The sequence below is a fragment of the Anser anser genome, assembly GCF_964211835.1.
Source record: "Anser anser genome assembly, chromosome: 5".
In the NCBI taxonomy this organism is placed as follows: domain Eukaryota; kingdom Metazoa; phylum Chordata; class Aves; order Anseriformes; family Anatidae; genus Anser; species Anser anser.
The window spans coordinates 33071989-33094468 of record NC_139725.1 but is presented as its reverse complement, the minus strand read 5'-3'; the positions used below and the strand labels follow the sequence as shown (position 1 = coordinate 33094468).

The window sequence follows — 22480 nt, the reverse complement described above, 5'->3', positions numbered from 1 at the left end:
CCACATTCTTCAAAGCTAAGATTAACCAGGACTGATAAATCAGCATAAATATCCAGGGTGTTTCCAGTATGGCCTTCGATGGGGAGACTATTTACCATTCTTTAGTCTCTTAACACAGGAGAATGATGAGCATCAGCACTGCTAGTGTAATTAGCAAGGGAGAAGGACTGCATTTTACCTGATGAGTTTTAATGGTATCCCATTTATGGAATCCCTTTCCCACCTCTTGCTCTAAGCTAGGTATTAACTACATTGTGGGCTTTTTAACTATGCTCTGTAGTATGCTGACCTTGCACATAACTCAGTGGGATGCTCAAGCCAGTGAGTACCTAATGGTGCAGGTGATGATTTCAGTGAATTGACAAAAGCCTTCTTGTACATGCCTTACGATTCATAACTTGCTGTGTTTCTCATCCAAATGTGGAGAAAGATCTCATGCTGACAGCCCCTTGCATGGGGGTTCTCTGGAGTGCAACCCTTCTATCAACCATGGTCCAAGTGCAAGTAGAGATATCTAGATGGAGACACTGGTGGACAGCAAAAGAGATGCCTAGAGTGAGATAGCTGAGGGTTGGGGAGGTAGCTTTGTTAGTTGCATGTTTAGCAAAATTGGAGACATCCTGGGCCAGATCCTGATCCTGCTGAAGGTGGAGCCTACGCAGAGTGTATGCCCATGGAGGAGGAGAGCATGTCAGAGTTGCTGGTCTGCGGAATGGGAGTCATCTGAAAGAAGGTAGCACCTGAAAAATTGTAAAAGCACTGTGAGAGAGGCAGGTTGATGTCTCAAGACATCTCAAGACATCTCAAGAGGTGTACCCTCTTTTTGAAAAAGCAAGGGAGAGAAAACATGTTTTCAGTACAATATTTACCCCGCCGGTGGAGGCACGACTACTGAGATGGGAGGTGACTATGACTGAGATGGGAAGATACAATACTGCAGTGGAAATAGATTGGGTCGACAAAAGAGCGACCTTTCAGGAAAAGTCTTCACTGCCCAATGTGGTGTCGTGGAGATGTTCCTGCTGGCACTAAACTGGATTGCTGGAGCTTGTCTCTTTCTCTGAGCTAGTTTATTCTGCTGGTCAGCAAGCTACAGGAGAAGAGAGAGGGTGGTATGGCCACTGCCAAATGGCATTGCGTAGGCATACTCTTAAATATGAAAGCTGGAATTAGAAGAAGGGAACTTCCACAAGAATTATGGATGATGTTTTCAATCACCCAAGAAAGAGGCTAGCTACACTTGAGGATTCTGTATATCTTGCTGAAATAAGAGGTGGGGGTTGATAAAACTGGCTAGAAATTTTCGCCCTTCCTGGCCAGTATCCTAGTTTGCAGAATCATTGTGGTTGGAAGTGACCTCTTGAGATCATCTCAGCCAAGCCCCTGCTCAAGGAGGGTCACCCAGAGCAGCTTGTCCAGCACCATGTCCAGGCAGCTCCTGAATATCTCCTCAGATGAAGGCACCATAACCTCTCTGGGCAGGTTGTTTCTAGTGTTGGTTACTTACACAGTGGACTTTTTTTTTTCTTTTCTTGTTTTCAAATAGATTTTAATGTATTTTCGCTTCTGCCTATTATCTCTTGTTCCCTCCACGGGCACTGTTGAGGAATGTCTGGCTCCCTCTTCTTCAATCAATCTCATCTGATGCTTTTACGCATTGAGCCTTATTGTTCAGGCTGAACAGTCAGCTCTTACATAAAAAAATGCTCCAATCCCACAGTTATCCTTGTGGCCCTATGCTGGACTTTTTCCAACAAGTCTGGATTTTTTCTATATGGGAGAGCCCAGAACTGGACACATACCCCAGATTTGGACTCGCCAGTGTTGAGTAGAGGGGAAGGATCTCCTCCCTCGATCTGCTGGCAATGCTTTTCCTAGCGCAGCCCAGAAGGCTGTTTGTTGGCCTTCTTTGTCACAAGGGTGCATTGCTGTCTCATGATCAGCTTGTTGTTCCCCAGGACCCCAAAGTTCTCTTCTTCAGAGCTGCCTTACACCCAGTCAGCCTCCAGCATGTACTGGTGCCTGGGGTTATTCCTCCTTAGGTGCAGACTTGGCGTTTCCTTTTGTTGAGCTTCATAAGGTTCCTATTGGCCCAATTCTCCAGCCTGTCCAGGTTGCTTGGAATGGCAGCACAGCCTTTTGGTGTCAGCCACTCCTGATTTTGTATCAGCTGTGAACTTGCTGAGGGTGCACTCTGCCCTGTCCTCCAGGTCATTAATAAGGAGATGAAACAGTAACGGCCCCAGGAGCAACTCCTGGGGTATACCTCTAGGGATTTGCCCCGACTGGACTTGGTGCTGCTGATCACAACCCTCTGGGCCTGGACATTCATCCAGTTTTCAGTCCACCTCACTGTGTACTTACCTAGCCTGTACTTTGTCAGCTCGTCTTTAATAACATTATGAGAGACAATGTAAAAGGCCTTATTAAAGTTCAGGTAAACAACGTCCACTACTCCCCACTCACATGCCAAGTTAGTCACCTCACTGTAGAAGGTTATCACGTTGGTTAAGCATGCATGATTTTCCCTTCATAAATCCATATTAACTACTCTTTATCATGTTCTTGTCCTTCATGTGGTTGTAAATGGTTTCCAAGATTAGTTGTCCCATCACCTTCAAAGAGACTGAGGCAAGGCTGACCTGCCTGTAGTTTCTGACATCTTCAAGAAGCACAAGAAGTAAGATGGGAATGAAATTGGCCTTCTTCCAGTATATTCAGAAACCTCTCCCAGTTTCCATGACCTTTCAAAGACAATTGAGAGTGGCCTTGCAATGCCATCAACCAATGGTCCTAACTGTGAATAGGCCGGTTTGTTACGCCAAAGCCTTTCAAGAACCAAAGATGGTGAGACAGGTGCAGTCTTGGCTCGGTAAGATTCAAAGGAACTTCTAAGCTGGGGTGGCTACAGACTGTCCTGCCTGCCCTGTTCTCTTCTGCCCAGTGCATGCACTCCTTTGTCAGGAGCCCTTGGGAGCAAGGTTTCTGTTCCTTGTTAACACTCATTAGCTATGATGAGGGGAGCCATGTCAGCATTTGGGCTGTATCAATGGTAAAGCCAAAGAGCTTCCAAAGGACCCTCACATGGACTTCTGAGTCCTGAAGGTAAATGCAGCTGAACAAACCACAGTTTGATTGCTTTCTCCTAGTTTTTCTGCAGTATATTGAGATGGATTTCATTAGTTGAGTCTTACGAGGCCATTTTTTTCTTCTCCTCTTACCACGGTGTATGTGTGGGGGGTGTGTGTGTGAGGTTCTTTTTTCTTAAAGCATTTTATATAGTTAAACTAAAGACAGTTTGAGTTCTGCATGTGTGCTTGACAGCATCCTTTATGCTTGAACTCTTCAGAGACATGCAGATATATTCCGTTGTATTGCCTCTTCCTCTGAATCTTTTCTGACACTGAATATATTCACACTTGATAATGAAAAGGAGACAGAGAGAGAAGAAAGCATGTGTGGTAAAATGAGGTGTTTTGGACTCCTGGATAGCTGAAGATAGATGAGTTTTATTAGCAGTGATCTCTTATGAGCTGGTGCATGCCAAACACGAATGTAATCAAGCTTGAGGACACCTGGGGATTCTTTTGGATAATTAAAAGGCTATGTGATTCCTTAGGGCTTTACAGAGGGATTCTTGTTCACACTTGTTGGTGGTAGCATCTCTTGGCCTGGGCAGGAAACCTATGGAATATGCCAGATATTTTGTAAGAATTTGGTGGCTTTTATGACTTGCTGCTTTTGTGCCACAGCTAGCCTGTTTTGCGATGTCAGTGTGATTTGCTACAGTCAAGACGATCTCCTTTCGCTAATTTAACCTAGAAGTCAACGTGAGAGAGGTATGGCTGCACACCTTACAAGCTGATGCAGGTTCAGTTTGTTAAATTTTCTCCCTTTCCATTCTTATTTCTAGTGAATTTATCTCACCTGGGTGATTTGCAGAAATCCTGGCATTACTAGTTCATTGGCTTTATTTATTTTAGTTCCTAGTTGCTTGAATTTACTGGACACTGAAACTTCTTACATGAGGCTGATTTTGCAGACTGAGTAGGGTTCATGACCTGACCGTGCAACTTGGTCATCATTAGCCGTGCTCCAGGTGCTCCAGTGATTTCCTCAGCCCTCTGTTCATGTACTGAGGTTTTGTAATCCTGACATGCAGAAGCTTTGCTCCTCCAATCTGTCGTACCCCCAAAAGGTGAATTTACGTAACAGCTCTCTGTTTTCCTAAGAACTCTTTCAACATGCCTAGGTTCATTTGGCTGAGATCAAAACAGTTGCCACAGGCATCCTGACTTATCCAAACCAGGCATATAAATGCTTGTTTGAATGAGGACTTGTGTACTACAAGCTTTGGTGTTCTTTGAACAGAATCTTACTCTGGTCTCTGGTTTGTCTAAAGTAATTTTTTTTTTAAATACAATGCTTTTCTGGATTTTCTCTTTCCTGGTGTTTTTGAATCTCCTGAAAGTAGCAGTTCCCAACGCAACCTGAGCTCATTCCATCTCTACACTGGTGCCAAAGAGCTGAATGTAACATTATTTTCTTTCCTTCTTGCTGGCTTTTGAACCTTTTATCCTTTCTCTTCTTTGACCCTAATGAGGCTTTCACTCCTCCAGTGGCAGCTTTGCTGTTCTGGTATTGTTTTAGTGTGATGCTTGTGTTATAAGAAGCTTTTTTCTTCATGCCTGCCAGAAAGGCTAAAGGCACAGAGTGCTCCAGATATTTTAGGCCACCACTTTCATATAAGGCTGTTGTCTTGGGAGACAAGACAACATACAAGAGAAAATTACCTCCTCCCCTCCCCTAAGGTTTTACATCTGCTGCCCATGCTTGCCTGTTCTTATGCTGACAAGTATAATAAACCCAAAGTTGCCTAATTTGATCTCTGGTAGGGTTATGCAGCGAGTGACAAAGTCGGCTTTGTGGGAGGAGTGAGGGGGACAGAAATGTGTTGAATATTTTTATTTCTTGTGGCAGGCCTGGTGCTCTGTACATTTTTTTTCCCCAGTTTGTTTTCCACTTCACTTTTTCTCTGTCTTTCTTTCATTTTGGTTTATTCTTTCTTTTTCTTCCCCCCCCCCGCCCCAGTAGCTAGTTGAGGTTCTGTTTCCTAGAAACAAGAATGGAAACAAAGCTTAGAAAATCCTCTGAGGTTACTGATGACTAGCATTAAAAAAGGGGGAAGAAAAAACAAACCTTTTGAAAGGGGAAAATATCCATCCATTTAAATTCCATACCAGCTACTTAAACAGCTTGAGTCAGCTTATCTATTTTTTGGGGGGGTGTTTGTTGTTTTTTGAGCCTTGTAGGCTGGTGTGGCTGGTTTATTTTGCTTCTCTTTATTCCTCTTTCCTTGGCTCGCAGTTGGTTGTGGCAGCTGGTTGAGAACCTTGTCCTCATGTGGGATACCTGCTGGGGAGAACAGCCCGTGCTTTTTCCTCTGTAGGAGCAGGAAAGTAGTGCTTTGTGCTGTTCAGCGTACAGTGTCTTTCAAACACTCTCATGTTCTGGCCAGCTTAGGCCTCTCTCTAGCTCTGCTCATCAATTCCCAGCTATTCTGATAGAAATCTTTTTTTTTTTTTTTTCACATTGGTCTTCCTGATGGGGAAATCTGTATTTGAACCAGAGTGCATGTAACGAGTTGATGATCTTCAACCTTCGTCTCTGCCATGTCTCTTTACAAGCTACAACTCTAAAGCCACATGCGAGTTTAATACAGTCACTCCTCTCTGAGACAGCGAACTGAGTTTCTTTGGGTTATTCTCAGAATTAACTGTTGCCAGTACAGATGCAGCCCCTGGCTAGCTCTGTGCATGTGCAGTACGTTTTCTGAACATGGGGATTGGACACCCCCATGTTCTGTAACCATTTCCTAATGATTTACCCTTGTTTGCAAATGGGAAGAGGGGGCAATAAAAGAAGGAGCTAAATGATCAAACTTAAGATGAAGATAGTAAGTCTCTTCTCCTGCTGCTGTTTGCCACGAGATCTTGTCTAAGAGCTAGCCTTCTTGCTTCAGCTTTATCGCCTTGAGTTTTTTTGAGATAGGACAACTAATACCCAGACCTGAGTACTGGTACGATGTGTTCACAGTCAGAAAGCTGCACGGCTGAGTCAAATTTTGTTTTACTGCTACTGTTCCATGCATGTTGGACACCAGGGCAGCAACCCATGTGCCAACTCTGTACCAACTCCTGTGCCAACCCATGCCGCGGCAGCATCGAGCCACCATCTCTTGTTCTCATTTCACTTTGTTTCCCTCTGCTCAACCCCTCATCCCTGGTGGATTCGCAGTGCCGAGTGGAAGCCTGTCGAGCTCCGTCAGCCCTCCTGAGTCATAACACTCCTGCTCCCGGTCCACAGATCCAAGGAGGTGAATGCCAGGTCCGGCACCAGCAGGGCAGTGACAACGGTCTGTGTCACAGCAAAGGGAGGAAGGGGAGGAGCACAGCAGGAAATGAGTGAATCGGTTTTAATCCATCCAGGAGTCTGCTTAGCATGTGTGGAGCTCTCACGTAATTGAGTGGTAAATCCCATTGGAAGCTGATGAGTGAGGAATTTATTTATTTATTTTCCAGAAGTGGTTGTTGGTTTGCTCCCAAATACCTCTTTCCAGTTCTGGTAGACAAGCTGTAAGGCGAAGTGGTTTCCAGATATCCACATGTGGAGCCTCTTGGAATGTCTTACTCATCATTTTCCATCATTATATAGATAATTTATTATGTTGTGCAGTAATCAGTTTAGAAGAATTTTCCTTTACCTTAAGCTGCATAAAACCCACAATGAAAGAGTAACGTTAAAGATAGACATTGCGTAACGTTACAAGGCATGATGAAGATCCTGCCTTGCTCTTCTCCTTTTCTCTGGAAAGTGGAAGCGTTTCGACACCTTGTGTACTGGAATGAATTGTGAGGGGCAGATCTAGTAGAGGACTGCTGGTGACCACGGCGAAATTCTGTTTTGAATTGGGATCTTTTCAAGACTTACGAACATCGTGGCCAGGTTAGAATTGGTGGCTGCATGGAACAATGAAATCCTAAGGTGACAAGCATTCCTGCCTTTCTTCAGAGCGTATTTTTTCTTAACTAACAGATCACTTTGCTTGGATGCTTCAATAGCAGTGGGCTGTAGAAAGCTAGAGGTGCACAGAAGGAATCCGCTTCTTTATGGACCCTTTGTACCTCTTCATATGCGTGCAGTTTGTGCAAAGCTCTGCAGCTTTGTGCAGGTACAGCTCTTCACTCATTTTTCCTTAGTGTAAATGGTAATGTCATTGAACCCATGTGCAGCTTGGGGTAGGTACAGGGACACTAAGATACTTGAACTGCTGGATGGCCAGTAGATAAATGCAGTTCTGCTGGTGTTGGCTCCTTCAATTTTACTTCACTCAGACTTCTGAAGAATTTCTGAGCTGCCGTTGTATGTTCACTTCTAAAGGAGGATCCTGCAGTATTGTAAAAATTATAGAAACCTACCCGAAAACAAGCAGAAGTCTGTGGTTCAAGGTAGATTTCATCTGCTTTTGCCACACCAGAGGCAGCTTATTTTGTCCTTTTAAAAATGGTAGAGTCATCTTCCAAGGGTTGGACCTTTTTCCTCCTCCCTGTTTCCCGGGAATCTGGGCTGTTGTTAATGCACTTCTTCGATGAGAATACTGTGGTTGCACATGCCATATGGGGAGACTTTTCCAGCTGGCACAGTTGTGCTTGTGGACCCAGAGAGGAAGATAAGAAAATCCCCTTTGTTTAGATTGTTAAAAATAACTTGAACTGAAGAGCTGTGACTGCAGCTGGGTTTGAGTTGGGCCTTTACAACCAAACAACACAATTTTTTTCTGTGCCAAAAGTGAATACCATGAAGTTTCAGTGTCCTGAAAGCATCCAAAAAGTGGGCAAACCCCTCCCTCCCTCCCTCCCTCCCTCCCTCCCTTCCCCAGTAATAGCAGATCCTTCAGAGTGATGAAACAGGAATACGGTTTACCTCTTAAATCTCTCTATCATAATTACCCCTTGGAGGGAAAGGGTATTTCTCCAAAGTACCATACGGTAGTCTAGCCTTCCAGTTACCACAAGCTGGATCGCTATTCTGTCACGTGCACCAAAAAGCCAGCTGTTAGAGCCTCAGGACAAACAGAGCTGAAATGTGACACTGTCCCAGTTACTATTCGAGGCTCTGGCAGCAGTAGTTCTGGTATGGCATCCTCCCTCAAGCTGCCAGGTACCAACACGCCTGCTTGTCCCTGTCCTTGCACAGAAGCCATGTGCTACAAATCTTTTCTTCTGAAGTGTTCCCTTTGCACATCAACTCTGCTCCCGTCCTGTCGGGGTGAGCCTGTGCTTATCTGTGTTTACATGCTTCCTCCTTTCTGCCAGGCACCAGCAAGGGCTTGCAGCGTGCAGCTGTGCTCAGCGCAGCATACGTCCATGCTGCTTACATTCCTATGTGGCTACAGGAACTCCTGAAGTGCTGAGAGAGCAGCAATCTGCCCTTCTTCTTGCGGTGCTTTCAGTGGGAGGAACCTCCCTGCTGACCAGCGATACCCACGCTCACTAGGCTCAGGGACTCAATAGCTGAAGTCTGGTGACTTTTGGTAGCAGAGGTTTCACCAACCACGCACAAACAATCCAAACCACAACCCTAAAAGCCCTAATAGGAAACCTTCACCTGTTAGGGTTGCCAGATAGTTTTTGATGTTTAGACCGAATATAGATTTTATTTTTGAGAGAATGGTCTGGCTGTAATGGAACTCTTTGGGTTGGGATATGTTTCTCATTCATTCACCAGCAATTCTCTGGGGAGGGAGTGAAGGAGCAGGAGCAGCTACATTTTCCCCAAATAAATTGTCTGTGAACACTTCCTTGCCCCTGGTAGGCAACCCTGCTTTGAGCTGAGCTGGTAACTCTTAATTCCTTCTCCTCCTCCTCCTCGCCTTGAAAATTAGAGGTTGGGGGCAGGCTTGCACCTTTTTCTAAAAATAAAAGTAACTTTTTTTTTCCTCCTTTAGGGAGCTGTAGGTATTAGGAGCTGGGTATTAAACAGATGACTAAAAGATGCTGTACTGTGCAACAGTCCTTACCTTACTTCTCCCACCATCACAGAGCATTAGAGCGTTTTTACTTGCCATTTCTTTGATTATTAAAAATAAAAATAAAAAAAATCACAGCATGAATGTACTCTCACGTCCAGTGACGGAAATCCTGGGGAGGGGAAAATCCTGGGGAGGTTTTTTTTTTTCTGTGCATGATGCTGCGGTGGTGTGAGCTAGCCCTAGGTAAAGGTGGGTAGCATGGGTGGGATAAGTCTGGGTGGGGAGCTTCAGCCCCATGCCTCTGTTGGGGGGCCAGAAGTGTTAGCTGAACCCTGAAGAAAGTTTATGTTAGAATGTGGGTTCTGGCTGCTGCCAAAAATGCTAGTGATGAAGAAAGTGAGAGAAGGGAAGTGGGAACGCTTTTATCTTTGCAAGACTGCAATGAAAATTCTTGTGACAAAGAAAAAGCACTTAACTGCCCTTGAAGTTTTCCTGTGCTGGATTCCAGAGGCTGTGAGCAGGGAAAGGTAGGGCAGCGTGGAGGAGTCCTGTGGGTTTGCTGCTGTGCAGGCTGCCTGACACACTGTATCAAGGAGAACTATATAATACATATTTGCTCCTGCATCCATCTTAGTTCCAGGGTAAATGTTAGTGTCCCCTCAACATAAGAGTGTTATCGTGCCTGTCAGAGTAGCTACAACAGCTGCTCTTTAATGATTTTATTTTTCATAGCTGACTTCAGCCTCCCTTATTTATCAACAGAAACATTGGTTGTCCTCACTCTTTCACTGTGTACCAAAATGTGCCAATTACATTTGAATTCTAAACTGGGAGGCAAGCTAGAAATTAATCCCCTGTGGATGGCCAGTTTGTTGCTTTGTGCTTTGATCTCATTAACCAAGCAGTCCCATAGTGAGGGTCATTCACAGTTTATGCACAAAGAAATTGCGGTGAGAGAACAAACATGCCTGCTTTATTTAAAAACAGCGCTGTATGCTCTGGTAGAGCTCTGCAAGTGGGAAGCTTTGACTGATTTGGCAATCTATTGCGTGTCCTTGGGATAGGGAAGAGGAGCAGTTGCAAAGCTTGGCTATTTGGGAACACGCAGGCCTTTTCTCAGCTCGATGCCCTGCAAGCCCCTGGGGTTGGCTGTGTCCTGAGAAAGGAGGGGGCAGGCTGAGAGCCTTGTGCCTGCAGGTAGCAACCTGCGTGCCTCCCTACCTGCTCCATGCCCCTAGAGCAGCCCAACCTCCCAGCAACCACTGCCTTGGTGCGGCAACAGGACGGGCTTGTGAGCCAAGTCCTAAGCTTGCATAAGAGCGAGGGGGGGGAATGGGGACTGAACGGCGAAGTCTGGGATGAAAATGAGATACCAACCGCCTCGGCTGAGCTCCACCCTCTCTAAGAATCTCAAAACAAGCTCTGTGTCTCCTGGCAACCTTTACACAAATTGTGGAGTTTAACTTGAAAGAAGTACGTGGAGTCCAAAGTACATACCCCGTCGGCAGGTGTGAACAAGGGGGAGACGCTCGTTTCCCTCTTCCTGGAAGACCTGGCACTGGGGATGGTCTCAGGTTTCAGCCATGTCAGAAAGGCAACAAGTTAAAGGTGAAGCAGCATCCTGCTCGACAGGATGGCTAAGAAGTGCCAAGAAGTGGTGTATTTTGTTAATCGTGAGCATGCCCACAAGTGCAGTGAGTATTGCTTAGGAACCAGACACGGGACCTGGCACTCCCCATGGGCCAGCGCTGGCGGCTGCACCCTGCAGCGTGTGCCCAGTGCCCCAGCCTGCTCCGGGCACTGCCTGCTGCTTCTGCTGGCGGCCAGGGCCTGGCAGGGCTGGCATCAGCTGATTCCTTGTCCAAATCCCAGTGTTGGTCAGCATGCTTTGACAGTGCTGACCCAATGCTCCATGCACTCCAACCGTGCCACGTTTCTGTGATGAGGGAGAGGTGTATGAGAAAGCAGAGGGATCTTATTATGGTTGTTTCTCCTTCCAGGAAAGTTGTCTTTTCAGGTCTTATGACAACTACTGCTCATTAGCTATTCTGAAAAAAAATCTGAGTGCAGTTAAAGTACTCTATATTATCCGAGCTACAGGCAAAGCAGAGGTGAATGTTCATCCTCCATTAAAGCCACAGATGTCACAGGGCTCCTACAAAACACCATGTAGGCAGAACTGAGTTTTGCCAAGCTGAGAACATCCGAGCTGTTCCTGCTTGGGGAAGCCACACTGCTGGGGCAGAGCCGGACAGAGCTCTGAGCTTTTGGGCCTTGGAGCATGGGTCCCAGCAAGCTTCTCGTGCCCCCTCTTCCAGCAGCAGCCAGCCTGGGCTTGGAGGGCTCTGGAGCGGGCAGAGTTGGCAGGAGGCTCCCTTGCCGTTTTGCTGTGCCTGGCAGCCTTCTGCCCAAGGACGCCGAGATGAGGCTAGCAGCAGCTGACTGCTGGGAGCAGGCAATTCCTTAACGCCACACTGTCAAAGAAGTGGGGTTGTTTCGTCTCCGACGCTCTTATGTAGATACTGCAGGAATTATGCTTACCGAAGCATTCAGAGGGAAAAGCTGCTCCAGTTTCTCTGCCACAGCGGAGCTTTTGCTGTGTCTGCTCAGGAATGCAGGCGAGAGCAGCACTGGGTTGTTGGCCGCCCCAGGGGCCTGCCACAGCGCATTGCTGCCTGCTGCCTGCCCGAGCCTCCTCGCAGGGGGACAATGGCTGTGGGGAGGGGGCTGCGAGACAGCCCTGCTGCTGGTTGCTTCTTCCGGAGGGTTAATTAGATGAGACCAGGGGGAGTTAAATCGCATTACTCCTTGTTTTGCTCTCGTGATTGATGTCACTGTAATATCGGCTACGCTGACTGCTAGCGGTAAAACAATTACAGCCCCGAGGCACCTGCCACGAGCTGCCACGTTCGTCTGCCCCAGCTGATGAGTTTGATGCATAGAGCTTTCTCCGTGGTGCCCAGGAGCTGCTCTGGTGTGGTGAGGGAATCCTCTGGCTGCACTTGCTGCTGGAAACAGAGGTGTTGGCCAGTTGTTTGCAAGTGGGATGTGGTTTTCCTCTGCGACTCGGTTTTAAAAGGAAGAAACTTCAGCTTTCAAGGCTTTGTGGCATGGTAGGAACTGCACTTACAGGGAAGTCAGCGCAGACCTGAAGTGTAAATCTCAATGTTCTTGTGTAATCCCAGCTGGGGCTGTGCATCTTTTCAGGGAGCTGCTCGCTCCCAGGAGGGTGCCTCGGGGGGAGCTCCCAGCCTTTCTCAGTTGGGCTGGAGAGCTGAATCTGCTCACAGCTTGCTGGCCGATTTCATGATTCTGCAGTAATTTTCTTGTAAACTATGCTTTTCTATATCTGTGTCGTTCTTGTCTTCCCCTCTGAATGACTATTTGTTTTTTATTAAAAACAAAATAAAAGTTTCTTCTTTTCTTCTCTTGTCTTTGACTGTTTCCTCTTCCCCTAGATCTGTGCATTTTCTTTCCTCTTCTCCCAGGCATTGCCTTTGGACTTTGCCTGTAAGCATTTTGAGCGTGACAAAGAGGAAACACCCCTTATATACATGTGTGCGCACGTATATATCAGAAAGGCAATAATTTATTGTTAATATAACTGAAATCTCAGAACTGTGATTCAGGAACCAGTATTAATCTACCACTGTTACGTTAAAAAGAGAATAATAACACGTTAGAATACTTCTATACATAAAGTCTCAGTAATGGGGATAATACAACTAAAACTGCAACACATTTCTTCATTTCTGTCCCTTGTGCATGGCGTTATGCTCACCCTTGTGTTCTTCCTCTGGATCTTCAAAGGCAGTAGCTAGAGTAAAACCGTAAGTGTTCAGCCTGTGTAGTCCTTCACAGGGAGGAATGTGATGTGGATGTGGCTGCCTGCTTCTTCGTCACTTCAGGGTCCGTTTGAGGTGACTTTATTAAAAAACTTGCTAACATGCTTTTACACCTTTCTGTTTCCTAGCTGGTCTGCAGCTCCATGTTACTTCTGAATTCACTTTGTATGGTGTCTTTTATGCATGTTAGGTATTGTTTCTTTGTTACTCCAGTTTTGTCCAGCTCCAGGTCTGTATTACTTTCTCTGACCGTGGGTGAGTTGCCCAGAGCCGTGGGGTCTCTGCTGCCAAGCACGTACCTCACCTCTTATCACCCCACGCCTCTACTGCTCTGTGCAGCATCGCCTCTCCGCTTCTCAAGGCCTCTGCTATCACACCGTGCCTGCGTTTCTCTCCACTACATCACTGTGTTGGTTGTAAATACCACATTCTACATAAAGTATCTGCTTGTTACTGTTATTTATATAAAACCGTGGCTGTATCACACAAAGGTAAACAGAAGTAAAACAAATGAGCCACAGACACCTGGCCAGTTAGAGAAACTGCTGTCACAGCTAACCCAAGTGAAACAAAGCTATAGGCAGGTCAAGAAAAGTTCAGACAGAGCAAGCCCCACAGGCCTGAGGGCTTTCAGGCTCAGTACAAAGCCCACAGCCTGTTACTGAGAATGGCAATACCATGTTAAAGGGTTACATTGTTTGCAGCTTCTTACTGTTCATCCTCCTCCCCCAAACACAGGGGTTTTGGCACCTCCGGTTTTTCACTTGTGCTATGGAAGACAAGTCTGGGGCTGTGGGCCAGCTGCTGGTGGAAGAGGAACTGGCTCTTGGGAGTTAGAGGAGGGAGGGGTGGAGCATGGCTGGGGAGCAGGAGATCCCTGAAGCAGGTGTCTTGGCTGCTCTGTAAGGACTGAGAGATGTTCTCTTTTGCTTGTTGACGTGCCTGTGTCAGCCATAACTCTGGGAGAAGTCCTCAGTGTATGGAGACAAGCCCGTTCTCAAAAATGAACAACACCTCAGCATGCTGTGATTCCAGAGCATCCATCCTGGAAAAAGTTACATTCACTGCCCTGGTGAAAGCTCCTCATGTCTGCAGCCGTGTTCTGTTTTTTTGCTTCAATCATCTTAGTAGCACCGGAGACCAGTCAGGTTCTGCTCAAGGCTCCATTTTCTACTGCTTCTCAGTCTCTCCTGCCTAACTGGTCAGCACAATTCCTTGTCATGAACTGTCTCAGTGAGCCTTTTATTCCTCTAGCCTTCCTGTCATCAGTTGCTCATTGCTCTAGCCCCCAGGGCTGCTGCTGCTTTGCAATGTTCAGTGGGTGTTTGCCAAGAGCACTGAAATAAAACACAGTTCTGCAACTCCTACTCCCAGCCCAGTCGATTTAAAAGTTCATGTAGGTGTATTGCTGGCATCGCTTGCCCGCCTGAAGGGAAGTGAGTGGTTTTGGAGGGAGAAGGAGGAATGTGGACTCAGTATTTTATATAGTCAGTCATGAGCCACGCGTATATATACACGTATGTATGCGTGAAGGTGTATGTATTGGTGCACATGCATGTGTCATGTATGCCGTATGTCCTTTGAAGCTGCTCAGATGTTCAGGCTGACACACAATTCAGTGTGCATACGTGTGGCTGCTGCTTTGCCTGGCTTTGTTGTTCCGCCTCCCACTGCTACGGGCTGGAGGAGGAGAGGGGGTGTTCCGCAGAGGAGGTGGCCTGTCCTCAGGCCTGCTGGAAGAGGGTTTTATCCAGGTTCCTAAGCAGCACAATTCTAATCCAGGAGGTTTTTCTTCCTCTCCTGGCTTTGGAGCACTGAAGGGAACGAGGATGTTTTGAAGCTGAAGTTCCTGCTGAATCACTGGTGACTAGGCAGCCGTGAGCCACAACAATTAATTTGAGTCATTTTCATCTTCCTTGCAACTCTAACAATTCCTGGTTAGTACGCTGCTTTAGACTTAGTTTAGGTTTTCCTCTGAGCTTGTTTCACCCCTCTGTTTCCCCCCCACATGTTTCTTGTCCAGATCTTTCACAGTGGCCACGTGGCCCAGCTCTGCCCACCATGAGAGGTGCCTCCTTGTTGTGCAGTGCTGCAGAAAGCCGTCACCCTCCTGAGAGCACTGTTGTTGTGTCTCTGGCTCCAGCATGGCTGTTGGGGAGTTGAATGTGGCTTATACAAGGGAGGCAGGACCTGGGCATCCATTGTTTCCGTGCATCCATTTTGTGTGAAGTGCGGAGCCTGGCTTTGTTGTCCTGAATCATCATCCTGTGCTTATGCTTGGCCAGTGTTAGAAGGGTTGCCAGTCTTAAAACTCTTCCTCCTTCCACCCTGCCCCTTAAAAAATACCTTGAAATAACCTAGCATTGGAGTTTTGTTCCAAGGGGATGAGGATACATTGAAGAGAGATCAGTAGGACCAGTTGGAAATAACAGTGGCCACTGCGTATGACAGGCAGTGTCCTCACTGGTATGAGGCAGGCAGGACTCCTTCAGCCCTCCAGGTTTTCCTCTGTGTTCTTGTTAGAGCTGAAACTTCAGCGCTGTCTTTTTTATGGAATAAGAGGGGCCTGGATTGGCAAACACTCACAACCTCTCCTCCGTATTAGATCTTTTCATCCACTTATGCACTGAGGTTTGGGACATCTTATTTTACAGTATCTTGGGTATCTTTTCAAATCTGTGTATCTGTTTCCTGCCACCTGCAGCTTAAGGCCAGACACGCAGCTGGTTGTTTTAAAGAAACAGCCTGGTAGATGTAAAGGGGCTGCAGAGAGCTGCCAGTGGAAGTGGTTCACCATGCACAGCAGGAACCTGCACTGGCGTTGTGGAAGTCAGGAGCACCAAGCCCTGTCCCCCCGTGGCCTCTTTCTATGGAGGCCAGCAGATCCCATAGGCACAGGTTTTTGGGAGGAGCATTTTGAGGCTGCCATAGTTGGGGATGCAGCAGTTGTCCTCTTGCATGCTTTGCTCTTCTCAGTGCATTGGAGGATGACTGGGAAGTGAGCTGGCACCGGTGTTACCCTGCCTCGGCTGAGGGCAGCAATCAGAGCACTGTCCTGTGGTTATGCAAAGGCGGTGGCACTGGGCAGAGAGGTCATTAGGCTCCTTCATCTTGTGTTCCCTCAGACAAGTCCAGACTGGGCTATCAGTAATGACTGGTGTGAGTTCAGGAGGGGCTGGGTGGCAGGGGAGCAGAGGCTGCCTTTGTCCCTTTGAGGGTTGTTTCTACAAATCCTTCTTGTCAGTTCTGCTCTACCTTCTAGGCTGAATTTATTGTGTTGCTTTCCCTCTCTATGTGTGGGTGCAACCAGGTTTTCATCGGATTTCCTGCTTCCATTACGTGTGATGGAGAAGACCTGTGGAGAGAAATGCCCTGTGGTGTCTGTGTGGCAGGGGAAGCTGTGGGGACCAATGCTGTTTTGCAGGCTCCCCCTATGATTTCTCCCATTTTTGTCAGAGATTTTGAAGAGGAGAGGCCTGAAGGCACAAAGCTCTACATTTTTATGGGTTGGTCTAAATACACGAGAGACTTGTGCAGGTGGGAGCTAGCTGGCTAAAACTCAGTTTGGCTGAGGCTGTGCTGTTGCTGGTAGATGGGTCAAAACCAAGAATCTTTCTCCCACTGGCTTAAGATAGCTCTGACTGCCAAATTCTTGGAGGTTGGAAGAGCAGTCTGGAAAGTATCTTTACAATCTGCTGTGTTCTTCCCTAGGCCTGTGCTTTTGGCTGCTGTTGGAGGCAAGATACCGGACCTGAGTTTGATCTGGTGTGGCCATTCTTGTGTTTTTTGGAGCAGAGCCTTTTTTGTGCTGCATTTTAGTTCCCAGTCCTGCAGGCTTGGGGTGCCACCCAGCCTTTTTAGCAAAACAGATATGTCCCAGGTTGGCAACCAGAAATTTCTACTCTCTTAGCCTAGCAATGCTTACATGTATGGATGACTTTTTTTTTTTTTAAGTGGGTTTCTTGTTCAGCAGTTGTGTCTTTCCAGTAGCCTGTGTTTGTTTCTGAAGCATGAATTTCTCTGCATCTCTAACTGCCGTTCTTCCGGTCTTCTTGGTCATGGTTTGGTGCAGGGAGCTCTGAAGCCTTTTATTCTCAGGCAACGATACCCAACTCTTAACCTCTCAACAGATACGCCTTTCTTCTCAGAATGCATTTCATTAATATAGCTTGCATGAAAATACCTATTCAGTTACATAGTCAACGTGCCCATCCTCTCTCATCGCTGTTAACCCACTCCCAGTACTGGCTACGAATTAAAGAAGCTTTTTGGCAGGAAGAATTGCAACACAGAAAATTAACACCAGCTTTTGTAGACGCTGCTTCACTCTGATCAAGCTTCCCTTGGCAACCAGTGCAGTGTAAAAAAGATTTTGTTCTTATCAATGCCTTTTTTCTTTTTCATGCATTTTATGCGTAGGAAGCTGTTGCAGTCTCATTTGAATAGCTTTGGGTCTGGGGAAGAGAGCAGAGTATGAGCCAGAAAGTGAGAAATGGACTAATTTTGAAGGGATGGGACTGTTTGCTCTTTTCATTTATCCTTGCAGCAGCATGAAAGGAAACTATTGGGGGGGAGGGGTAGCCAAAATTGGTTTGGGCATCTTAATGGAGTTTTCTTTCCTCCATACAACATTCTCTTTCCAGCATAAGCTATATACATTTAGGAGGGGAGGATTGGACCTGTGAACTCGGCCTCTGGTCCCGCATCCTGCAAGACAGGGCAATGCTGGTTGATGGATAACTTGGGAAAGGAATACAGTTGCTGACTTCTCATTTTCCTGGAGGGGTGGGTGTCCTGCAGAGGGAAGGGACGGAGAAAACTGACTTGTGCAGAGATCTGTTTGATATTAGCTTGCTGAAGAAGGGTGAGGAAGAAAGTGGGTGGAGGAAGGCAGCTGAGACTGGAGGGATGTGCAAGGAGGACAGTGAGGAAATGTTCAGGAACTAGGATCTGGGGAACAACAGGAGTGAAGCTGGTAGGAGGAGAGGCAGAAGTAAAAGGGGGGGGCACGGGGTGATCTGCTGCTGCTGACTTAGTGAGTCAGATGCTTCATGTAAATGTGATACTGACGTCCGATTCCTCTCCATTCCTGCTCCTATATTTAGCTTAGGGAAATTGCTTCTTTTTTATACTTTGGGCTTTTTTTCCTTTTGCAGGAGCCAATGGGAACTGTTTGGACACTCCTTCCCCTCCTCTTTTCCCCCTTTGAAACAACACCAGCTTTTTATCTGCATATATGGTGCACAGTTGTGCGTGTGCAAGATAGGGCTGCGCCTTCATGGAGGTTTGGAAAACTCTGCCAGGGGCCTTTCCCTGCTTCCTTGCTGCCTGACCCACATGGGCTCCGTGATGGAGCTGTCTGCAAAAATCCTTGACGTAGCTGTGACAGCCGATTCTGTCCTTTGTTTGTGTTTGAAGTTACCTGGGTGCCCCACGGGGAAGAGGAGACCTGGGAGGGAATCCACAGCCAATTTGTCTTTAAAAGCTGCTTGCATCAGGAAGGTGTTGCTTGAAGGTTGTGGGTGACATCATAGACCTAGAAATAATTCCTTAAATATGTGTGCAATTGCCAATGGCCCCTGCAGGAACCAGCATGCGAACAAACAAGACACTTGATCTCAGCTGGCTGATAGACGGTTTGTACAGCAGTAATCCGTATGGCAGTGAATATTTTCTGTAAATGTCTTGGAAATCAGGATGTATTCATGGATGAAAAGATGCTGATGTCATCGAGCCCTGCCTGCAGCTGCAGAGAAGGTAGAGTTTGTGCTGAAACAAGGTTGCTAACAATGCTGACCTTCTAAACAGCTCGACTGCACTAGGTCAGTGGTGTTTGTAGGTCCCATGTGAGGTGCTTTTGAAGCTGGTGTTAGTTTTCATGTTGGCACTAGCATTGAAAAAGTTCTCTTCAGACAAAAGTGCCTTGAGAACTTGAGTTTGTTTTGACAGCTTCAGTTTGGGGAAGGGGTGGGGCGGGCAGAGAGGTGATGTGACCATTATACAGTGCATGTCTGAAGTACTTTGCTTGGTCTGCATCCACAGTGGGAGGCTAGGAACAAAAAGCTGAGTGCTCTCATCCCTTGCGTCCTTTCCACCCCTCTGGCTGTAAAATGCTGAATGCGGTCCTATAAAGCAGCAGACAAAAATGTAGGGCGGATAGATGGGTGTATGCTCTTATATGCAATTTTCCATGGTAATTATTTTTATTATTTTAACTAAGATTAAAGCCAATATAAACAGAAAGGAGTAGGTACTTTGAGTCTCCTGAGGGCTTGGTAGCCATAATGAAGTCGGAAGAAGCATTGAATAGGTGGGTCAGAGATCTGACCATTCCTCGTCTGCATTCCCTGTATTTTGCTAGACCAATTTACCTTGTTAAAACAGCACACCCAGCATCCCCATGGGCTCTGAGCTACCTTGTCTGGAGAGCTGCTGCGGGTTCTGCTGAAGAATGACTTGCTGGCTGCGTGGGGTGGAGGAGCTGCGCCGGGGCCATGCCGAGCTGAGCTGCAAGTGTCTGAGCAGGCACTGAGGTCGCCCTGAACACTCAGAAGTGGTTAAAATGGTGAAACTAGTTAACTTCTGCTCTTTGAGATGTGGTCTCCATGACTACACACCTTCCCGTGCATTTTGAGAGGGAGCCAGTTTTCCAAGTCAGGTGCTGCTGACTCCCAGAACAGTGCCTGTGCCCTGCCGTGGGATGTGTGGCTCCTGGCTGCCATCCTGCTGAATAAGGTACTCTTGGAGCTGCCCGGAGTCGTCATTGCCCCTGTGCATGGCAGACAGGAGGGTGATGGTGGAAAACCAGCAGAGCAGTGGGGTAGCTGTTGTTGGGTAGCAGCTCATTTAAGAAAGCAAGTTGAAAAGACTAGTTTAGCCTAGCCAAATAACTTTATTGGTATACAAGGCCATAATCAATTAGCAAATGTGGTTTACAACTCAATATAACCACTTGCAAACTTGTTTCTGTAAAAATGTGGGTTAAAGTGACCTTTTTGTGGCATAAATCAATGCTTGCAGTCTAGTAAGGAGACACTGAGTTTTTCTATTTCCCCTCCAGATAGTGTTTGTTCATTATGAGTCTGACTCAGTGAATCTGACATAGGTGTGTTAAGACAGAGTTAAAATATCCATGTCTGTGCCTGCTGCTGTGGGACTTGAGCCTGCGTGGCTGCTGGAGTGCTTTGTCAGTTCGTGTGTGAGCTGGGGGGCCCTCGCCTCCCCTGTGGGGCCTGGTCTTCTCTGGGAGCTAAGAAGGGGCAAGGAAGCCTGCAGGAAGGCAGCCTGGCAGGGAGACAGCCAGCTCTGGAGCACATTCAAGCTAAAACTCATGATTGTAAGTGGTCAAAGGCTCTGCTGTGTAAGTTACTAAGGGCAAAGCCCTTAGTGTTTCACTATACTATTCTAGGAAGTGGTTTGTTTGCTTGCCTGGTTTGAAGACTGTGGCTTGTTTTTTGCATCTTTCCTGTGTTTTTAGACTGTGTTCACTTCTGTGAAGTCTTTTTTCTGTGCAGGATGCATAGGAAGGTATTTGTCAGGATGTTGTGTCTTTTCCTTGATTCTTTCTAATGCTTTCTTTGAAGCTTATTGTGAGCAAAATTCATCACTGTCATAACCCAGCAGGATTTTTGTCCATTAAACCTATCCAACTTCACAGAATGGAGTTTTACTTTGCTTTTCTGCTTAGCTGAAGGCTTGGGATTAGATGGATTCTCACATCTGCTAACTTCCTATTTCATATCTTGTGATTTGCAAGGCTTAACCTCCCCTGACTTGTTAATGGATCACAAACCACCTGCTTCTTTACACTAATCCTTCAGAAATAAATAGCATAGCTTTGACTTGAAACTTCCGAGTTTGGTTCTCCGGGGTGAAAAGCGTGGAAGGCTCAATCCCAGTCTGAATGGGCTCCTTATTTACACTTTCACTGCTCTTCCACAGGATTGTGTCTCTGGTCATGGCTGTCTGACTTAACCGTTAGGAAAGTTTGGTGCTTTTGTGACCTTGGCCTTTTGTGTGAGGCAAGGGTGGAAATGTAGAATAGTCTGACTGGGGGGCATTTCTTGTGACTGGTTGGTGCTGTGGAGGTTAAAGCTTTGGTACCCTCTGACAGTGTCTGCTTTGAGCTAGTGATGGTACTGGAGTGTGGCAGCTCAAGGGTTCTGAGCTCAAAGCCTTGGTGTGTCAGTCCTCCTTCCTCTTCTCTTTTCCCTCTCAAAATGCACACCTGCCAGCCCAGGTGAGGCCCTGTCAAACCCGAGCCGTGCCTGCAGCACTGCTCGCCCTGACCGCTGCTGGGAGCACAGAGAGGGGCCAGGAGGACCCGGTGTTGGCGAGCGCAGCGCCGTGCTGCCCAGGGCACGGGTTCGCAGCCTGCGTCAAAAGTTGGCTCCTGCGATGGCTCAGCTTTTGCCTTTCTGCTTGGCTGCTTCAGGCCAGCTCTACAACTTCTCCCTCCTGTGTTTCTCCTGTGACTGGTGTCTGTGGCCTGGCACACGTCGTGGGTGAGCCCCAGCGTGACGGTGACGTGAGTGAAGTCCCCAGCAGTGAGGGCTGCTGGCAGCGGGGCCGGGGCATCCTTCAGTGCTCTGCTGGCACAGCTGCGGGAGGAGGAGCCAGGCCTCCGAGCTCTGGCAGTGTGCACATACAGAGCGAGAGACAAAACCCACGATTTCTATTTTAGAGGTGAAGTGAGAGATAGGGCACCAAGTCATTAGAGCAATTGCTGTTCTGCCTGAGGCCAATTTTCCCTTCCTTTTATTCTTTCAGGCGAGAGCAGGAAGGGCCTTGGGTGGGGGTGTTTTGTTTTTTTTTTCATATCCACTGGCTACTGCTCTCTTCTACAAGACAAGACAAATGCTGTTACGTGAGGATTTTTGAAATTGTGTTAAGTGTTTGTGGAGAGTGGGGAAGATGCAGGGCCTGGGAATACTCCAGGCTGCTTGTGGTGGGCTGAGACACCAAGGCAACAAGCTATTGGAAAGATCTGTGGGGAAGAGGAGCCTCTTCTCCTTCATGCCCCTCCCAGCCAGCGACTGGTTAGCTCCTGATGGAGGTGATTATATTGCTTACCAGGAGTTTCAGATGAGCTGCAGAAGCAAGTAATAGTTATTTCTGCAGAGCCCCTAAGCAAGTTGTTTATTCAGATATGTCCCTCAGGTCAATAGGTTTTGACATCACAGTTTTTCACTTCTTAACTGGCCAGCCACCTCTCATGCTATACTCAACAGCTTTCTGTCCTCTTGTTATGGACAAGGTACAGCTCCTCATCCCAACCCTGAGCTTTTCTGAAAGAGGACCTCTTTCCTTCGTCCTGACATTCTTGCTCTGGTCTAGACGCGATGGTTTGGTGCTCAGTACATAGGGTCATGTTTATGGCAGGGAACCTAATCCATCAGGGCCATTGCATAGACTTTCATGACTAATCTTTCTGTACAGTTTGAACAATCAGAGACTCAGGGCTCACAGATGCAAGAGACAATTATTTGTGATACTAGCACACGGTATACCTCAACATGGGAGAGACGTGCAATTCTCCCTTTGCATTTCCCAGTTAAGCACAGCTCAGCCTATGAGGCTGGGGTATGGAACAGCTTTTTTGGGC

At 47.1% G+C, this 22480-nt stretch overlaps 1 protein-coding gene across 5 annotated transcripts in view; it reads left to right on the top strand.

Moving 5' to 3' along the window:
- The window catches only part of MAPKBP1 (mitogen-activated protein kinase binding protein 1), a 96804-nt gene that overhangs the window by 26439 nt on the left and 47885 nt on the right, over positions 1–22480 (top strand). The window lies entirely within an intron of this gene.